Source organism: Diaphorina citri, unplaced genomic scaffold, assembly GCF_000475195.1.
Source record: "Diaphorina citri unplaced genomic scaffold, Diaci psyllid genome assembly version 1.1 scaffold213, whole genome shotgun sequence".
Taxonomy (NCBI): domain Eukaryota; kingdom Metazoa; phylum Arthropoda; class Insecta; order Hemiptera; family Psyllidae; genus Diaphorina; species Diaphorina citri.
The window spans coordinates 7,835-15,862 of NW_007377650.1; the positions used below are offsets into that span (position 1 = coordinate 7,835).

Genomic DNA, 8,028 nt, shown 5'->3' on the forward strand with positions numbered 1-8,028 from the left:
ATGGATAGATGGATAGTACATAGTACAAAAATGAAGGCGTAAGACAGTAATCGGTTAGTGTTCTCTGGTACTGCAGTCGGTTAGTGTTCTCTGGTACTTCCAGTTCAAGTATTTTGGTACTCGCGACCTTTTCAGTCTCCTCCTCTCGCTCTACCATTTTTTTTCATCTTTTTTCTAAAACACAAACCACATTTATAAAACAAAAATTACAAGATGTTATTTTTCCGGTCAATTAGTTACATTTATTTTTATCACACAAGTAGTAAATAATAATCTATCTTATATTGTCATCGATACCTCTTCCACCGTAAAGACCATGTATCCATTCCTGTCCTCTCACAGCTTTTCAGTTCCATAGTGATTTTGCAGTATTTCTAAAAAACTTTCTCACATTAGTTAAATTCAGAATCCTTTCCGTAGAACCTTTGTAGTTATCGTGTCCTTATCAATAGTACAATCCTATATATGTCGTCCTTTTACAGCGGTGAACATTCTGCGTATCCGTGGCACCTACCAAAGTGAAGTGGCGGAAGATGGATGTTTTGGTTACGCCTTTCTGTACCACAAATTTTGTGACTTCTTAGTGCTGATCCGGAAGGTTCTCTTTCAGTGACTTTAGATTTTATTTTTCAGTTATAACCGGCGAATCGGTCGTAGTGACAGAATCACGACTTGTGAGCGACTAATATCGAAACTGACCGTTGTGTAAATAACATTGATTAAGAGACCACCTTTGAGTCCATTTACCTATAGAAATTAAAACAAATAGGTTCCTAGTCCAACACGTCTATCCAGAAGTAGAACTTATTTCAACAGAGGCATCGAAGAGTCCTCTTTAGGACATGGCTCTCCTCATACGCAAGGAAGTAGTTCTACTGAACCTCCAGGTCCAATGGAGGTTGTAGGTCAATATTGACAGTATATATTTGAGTTGTAGTAAATAAGTGCCATATGAGAGCGTGAATGTGCCCTATTGAGAGTGTGAATAAGGAAGAGATACAGGGAACTAGCGTTAACGAAATATCATCGGCCAAGTACATGTAGGTACCACGAAACTAGAGTTGATTCCTGAGCATTGTTGGATCCCTACCGTAATCAGTGTACGTGATTCCAACTGTGCTATATAGTTGTTGTTTGCGTGTAGGATCTATATCAATACATTGACCTTAAGGTCTCAGTTTTGTTAGCAGGCCACTTTACTTCACAATTGGGCAGCGGCAGCATACATACTTTAGATTTCTTTTACTGCCGTTAACCTTGTAATAGAGAGCAACAGTAGCCTATCGCGCGCTCCCAACCTGATTGCTATGCATACTCCACAGTTCACCAGGACTAGTCTCTACTCGTTGTCTCACCCTCCAAGTGGTGCGGTGATCTACCGCCTATAAGGCATTTATACGGAGTTGATAGATCAATCAGACACACCTGCTAAGATTTAACTAACTAACAAGTTGAAAGACAAGTATAGTCAATAAAAAGACATTCACGACCTCCGGTCAAAAGCTGTATTGTCCGAACTATTAGAGATATCAAATACCGTTAATATTCTCAACAAGATGCTCCAAGCGGTGTAATACATACTAAAACCGTTGTTTCTCCAGACTATATTCCAGTGTGGCGTCTTGTATCCAGAATCCTTGCTACCGACTGTCACTATAAAATCGCAGTACAGCTGTCGTAGCAAGGGTGACTACGGTCGTCAACATAACTGTTGTGTATACAGTTAAGAGTATTTAGTGAGAGCAAGTAACACTTTGTACTAAATCCGCATGAAGATATTAATGGAAAGCGTCCAACTCTATAATACATACTCAAGTACGGACTACCCTATGAGATTTAAATATAATGTCTGATCGTCTTCTATTAACAGTGTGTTTTATTTTTATTGTATATTGTGTTTTGGCGTTAAACTCTTTACGACATCATGTAGAGAGCGCGCTTGTACGATAAATGTAACTCTGTATACCGTTAGCTGTTTAATGACTGTTGCCTATATTTCCTTTTTGATTTTTATCCATCTTGCTCGTATGTAGTTATCTACGGGATATTATCACATGATAGGTAGATATTATCACATGTCCCCTTTTACAAAAGAAAAGCTTTAGCTTTTGCTTGAGCCCTCCATGACAAAATCATTAAACCGGCTAGGTTTTCTCAAAATGCTCCTAGGACGTAGAGGTGGCATTTTCTCACTAACATTATTGTCATCAAATCTAAGACTGCGTTGAGGATGTGGAGTTTCAGGTCGTGAAAATCTTGAAACAGGAGTTTTTAAAATGTGTTCCCGATTTCTTTGATAAACTACACCTTCAGGTGTTTTGACTTTATAGCTACGACAAGGAATCACTTCCTCAACAATGGTTGCTGGGACCCAGTTAGCCTTAGGATTCTCTTTGAACATTACTTTATCACCTACCCCTACTTTAGGTAACATTCTGGCATTCCTGTCATGATAATGTTTCATTTTAGATTGTTTGTGATGCATTTTAACTTTTTCCTCCCTGCTGTTGACAGGACAAGGTTTAAGTAAGCTATGTGAAACAGGTAGATTAGACCTCAATTGTCTTGACATCAATAACATAGCTGGTGACCTAATATCATTAGCTTTGGGTGTATTTCTAAAGTTCAAAATTCCTAAATAAACATCTCTATTGGACTCTTTACATTTTTTAAAAATATTCTTAACTGATCCTATTGTTCTTTCAACTAAACCGTTAGATTTGGGATAGTATGGACTGGAAAAAATATGCTCAATATCCCATGATTTACAAAAATCCTTAAAATGGAATGAGTTGAATGGAGGACCACCATCAGACAGAATTTGGCAAGGTATTCCATGACGACTAAATATACTCTTGCATTGAGTGACAACAGTTTGTGCATTATAAGAATTTACAGGACAAATTTCAAAATATTGAGAATAGTAATCGACAATGATGAGGTAATTTTTTGAATCAAATTGAAATAAATCCATACCTAACTTCTGCCACGGAAGATCAGGAATATTGTGAGGCAAGATTGGTTGCTTACAGTTGGATTTTGCATATTTCAAACAGACTGGACAGTTTTCTATAAAGTTACTGATGTCCTCATTCATGCCGGGCCAATAGATTGATCCTCTAACTAGTTGTTTTGTCTTACTTATTCCCAAATGACCGATGTGCATTCTTTCAAGCATCTCTTTCTGGAGACTGGTAGGAATGACTAGGCTCCTTCCTTTGAATACAATATCATTAATCACATGCAGGTCATCCTTGAAATTGTAAAATTTGCGTACTGTGTCCTCAACCTTGTTTTTCTGTGCTGGCCATCCATCCAATACATATCCTTTGACTTTACTCAAGACATGATCATTATCAGTATTGGACTTAATTTGTTCAAGTTTCTGGTCTGTAACATTAATAGAACGAACAAGAAAATTAGTATGAACTCTAAGTTCTTTGTTAAAGCTATCCAAAATCCTATCAGTCTCTTCAGGTAAGTGATTGTCTTTAATGTTAGCACGACTCAATGTGTCTGCTATATACATGTATTTTCCAGGGATGTGTATGACATTCAAGTCATATGCTTGCAGCCTCAACATCATGCGTTGAAGTCTACACGGCACATCAGATAGAGCTTTCTTGAAAATAGAAATTAATGGCTTGTGGTCAGTATGAACAGTTATTGAATGCCCATAAATATAATTATGAAATTTAATGCATCCCCACAAAATAGCTAATAATTCTTTTTCAATTTGACTATATCTTTTTTGGCAATCAGAGAGACTTTTTGAGGCATAAGCTATAGGATTTTGTTCATGCAGTAAAACAGCTCCCATAGAATCACATGACGAATCAACAGATAAAATTATGGGTTTTTTAGGGTCATAATATGTTAAAACAGGTACAGAGCTAATAAGCTTCTTTAACTTTTCAAACTCTGCCTGATGATTGGGAGTCCAACACCATGGAACATTCTTCTTTAGTGAAGATCTTAAACTGACAGTTTCTTGACTTAAATTCTTAATGAATTTTCCCAAATAATTTACTACACCCAAAAACCTTTGCAATTCTTTCACATTTGTGGGTGGCTGCATGTTTTCTATTGCTTTCACTTTGGACTCTTGTGGCAAAATTCCCTCACTACTAATAATGTGGCCCATAAATTTAACACTAGGCTGTCCCAGTTGCAGTTTATCTCTGTTCAATTTTAAACCAACCTTAGATGCTCTTTCTAGAAATTTCTCAAGAATGGAGTCATGCTCACTTTTGTTTTTAGCATAAATAAGACAATCATCAATATAAATTTTTAGACCAGGGATGTCTCCAAATAATTTTAGCAAGGCACTCTGAAAAACTTCACTAGCTATAGTGATCCCAAATGGTAAACGATTGAACATAAATATACCAAATTCAGTATTAAATGCTGTGAGCTTTGCACTTTCATCATCAAGTTTCAATGACCAAAAACCAGATTTACAATCTAGGACAGAAAATATTTTTGAACCACTAACTTCTGATACCAAACAGTCCAAAGTGGGAATATTATTCATTTTCATACGAGTTACATAACGATTAATAAATCTTGGATCTAGACAAATTCTCAAAGATTTGTCAGCTTTTTCAACACAAACTATAGAACTAGTATACTTGCAAGGCTCAGTGACTCTTGAAATTATTCCCCCCTGCACCATTTTTTCCAACTCTAATTTTAATTTCTCTTTAATTTTAAATGGAATCTTTCTAGGAGCATCAAAATGCTGTGGCGCTGTCTTGTCAAAAGGGATAGAATAAGTGCCTGGCAAGAGCCCAATGCCCTCAAATAAATTTTCATATTGGCTCAACAACTTGTTGTAACCATCACCATTATTACCACTCTGAAATGTAGCAAAATTTCTCTGAATCAGACCAAGTTTATCACAAGTATTTAAACCCAAAATAGTTCTTTGATCCACAGAGGTAACAAAAAAATCAATAGGTTGTTCTTGACAAGATAGAACTTTACAAACTAGGGTTACTTTTCCAAGTATTGGTATCCTATCATTACTATAAGATGTTAACCTTACATCATGACAAGAGTTAATGAGGTTTAAATCTAAAGAAAGGATATTGTACTTATACCTTGATATGATGTTGACTTGGCTTCCCGTGTCTACTTGGGCTTGTATAACATTTCCATTGATCTCCACTGGTACCTCCCATATGGAACTTGAAACACTTCCCACAAAGAAGTCTTGGTACTGATTTGACTCGCTGTCACCACATTCAGAATATTCAGACTCAATGTTGTTAACATTGTTTGGAGACTTGCACATTTTTGCAAAATGGTTCCTCTGTCCACACTTTGCACAAGTTTTACCATATGCTGGACATTTAAATCTATGATTGTAACCACATTTTTGACAAACAGATCCTTGACTTGACTTGCGATGATCAGAATTACCATGATTTTTGTCTTGATATCTATGGTTTGACTTGGATCTACTTCTTCTGAAGTTTTGACTAGGGTTTGATGAAACTTTTAAAACTTGTGGTTCTGAGCTATCAAGTTGACTGACACGCTGTCGACTAGCTTCCATGCTCTTAGCAATTTCAATAGACTTTTGTAAGGTTAACTCACCATCTTCAAGCAATTTTTCCTTGATGTAGTTGTACTCACTTCTCATGTTACAGATGAAGATATCTCGGATAATGGAATCAGTCTCGGTGAATTCACAAGATTTGGCTAGATTTTTTAACTCTGTTACAAATTCCATTATACCTTGATCTGTGTTCTGCTTCTTGTTGAAAAATTTGTTTCTCTCCATTGTGATATTTTTCTTGGGACTAAAATAATCTCCAAATTTTTTCACAAGAGCCTCATGGGTGACATTGTCAAGGTCTAGGTTGAAAGATTTAAAAATCTCCAACACCTCACCACCCATGTGATGTAAAAGCAATGACACTTTACGCTTGTCATTTTCAGATTCAAGGTTTGTAGCTCTAAGGAAAATTTTATATTGCAACAGCCATGAGCTCCACTCTATCTGGAGGTTGGAAGCACTGAGGTCTAGCTTGGGTAGAGATGTGTTGTACGTTTTCACGGGCACATTTGGCTTGGTCTCTGTCTCAGGCATCTTTCTACCAGAAGTGAATGACAAGTTTTCACAGTGGACTCAAGGATCGACTTGGGTGGAAATTCTACCACGTTGCAGACTGACTTGGGGACTCGGGTGGAGATTCTACCACATTTTCAAAGTAGGCTTAGGCTTGGCTCGACTTGGTTCACACCTGACACCATGTTGTATTCTATCTAATAATAAATGAAGAACACACTATTTTATTTACATTACTTAATAATTAACTGGCCTTTTTATTGTAGAACATTAAATTTACACCAAACACAAAATCTTTTCTACTTTTTACATTCTCGCTCCTCTGACTTCTAGCGTCATGGTTTTATAACTGACGTCATGGTCTCTTGTGATTGGCTGACGTCATGGTCTCTTGTGATTGGCTAATGTTAGAATGCGGAAGTAAAACATGATACATGATAGGTAGATAGGTAGATATTATCACATGATAGGTAGATATTATCACAATCTTCCTCAACCTTATCTCTCCACCTCAGTTTTGGTCTCCAAATAACAGACATAGTTCCACAAAACAGCTGAAATCTCGTTTCCCAAGAAAAAGGAACAAACCTTGGAGCTGAAAATATTTACAGAGAAAGGATTAGAGAAGGGATCCCGTGCCATATTTGCTTTCCGTTAATTGTCCGGGGATTAATTCGTTAATTTCTTCACTAAATGCGTGCTGGGAGCTTTTTCCTTGCCCTCGGCTTTCGTCTCTCGTCCATTTATTGTAACCTTTTTCTCTCTACAAATCTTTTAAATCGTTTTCGGCCCCTCTTTTGGTCGGACTTTGTGTTGTGACGTCATGGAGTGTCCTTGTTTCAGGTGATTTTCGAGGTGGAAAATTAAATTCTCATTTTTCGAATGAGGTCATACCTTTTACAAATTCATTAAGTTCCTAAGTTATTATCAAGTTCTTCTTCTTCATCTTCTTTTTTTTTGCCTATTCCAGTGTTCAGACGGGGTCAGCGTTTTTGGTCAGCCTTTCAATCAGCCTTAGATTGTTTTGGGCTGACTTTTGGATTTTGGAAATTTTACATATTTTCTGTTTTCTTATTTTCACAGGTAAGAACTTCAGTCTTCAGTAGTGTTTCACAGATTGGATGAATGCGTGCAGATTCGCAGAATATCCAGATTCCAGAGTGAATGTTCTCATCTCTGAGGTAGGGTAAGCACCCCTATTATGCCAGACTATCACTATCAGGTTGTCAGGTCTCTAGCCATCATGTTTAATTGGCTCATCCTGAACCGCAGTCAACAATCGTGAGAACTTGTGCTTGTCCTTTAAAAGCAGGTTATCAGGTCAACCTGATAGTGTGTGTGCTCATCAGGTAGACCTGACAGGCAGATCTGATCAGGTGTACCTGTCGGGTTTACCTGATACTGAGTGGCTGGCCTTAGACAAACACCGATAGTATGTTTTATCCCTCTCTTTGTCTACCCTCTCCCTTGACATTAGCAATTTATTCCTTTTCTTCCCCAATAATATATATATTAGGAGCAGGTACTTAGGTGGGGGGGATTTTATTTTTGACGTGTTGAATAATGTGACCTATATGTTCTCAGTGTTCAGTTACGGTAGCGAAGCATGGACCTTCAACAAACAGATGAGTGATAGAATAACATCCCTAGAGAATTGGTGCTATCGAAGAATGTTGAAAATTAGCTGGACTGAAAAGATTAGTAACGTTGAAGTTCTGCGAAGAATTCAAAAAAGAAAGTTTGAGCTACTTACCATGATAAAGAAGAGAAAGTTACGATATGCTGGTCACATACTCCGTGGATCAAATGGAACACTCCTACCCAAAATCATTGAAGGAAGAATAGAAGGGAAACGAGATCGTGGAAGGCAGAGAAGGACGTGGATGGATGACATCAAGGAATGGACCAACATACCAACATACGGGGCAATCAAGAGGCTGGCGCAAGATAGA

The 8,028-nt window shown here is 37.4% G+C and overlaps 2 long non-coding RNA genes across 2 annotated transcripts in view; both read left to right on the forward strand.

The window, feature by feature from the left end:
• The window catches only part of LOC113466107, a 10,795-nt gene extending 7,538 nt beyond the window's left edge, over window positions 1–3,257 (forward strand). The window contains exon 2 of the long non-coding RNA XR_003390611.1: window positions 2,942–3,257. This is a non-coding gene — a long non-coding RNA (uncharacterized LOC113466107). The remainder of the gene's footprint in view (window positions 1–2,941) is intronic.
• A 3,122-nt stretch (window positions 3,258–6,379) lies between these two features.
• The window catches only part of LOC113466108, a 5,037-nt gene continuing 3,388 nt past the window's right edge, over window positions 6,380–8,028 (forward strand). Inside the window, exon 1 of the long non-coding RNA XR_003390612.1 lies at window positions 6,380–6,546. This is a non-coding gene — a long non-coding RNA (uncharacterized LOC113466108). The remainder of the gene's footprint in view (window positions 6,547–8,028) is intronic.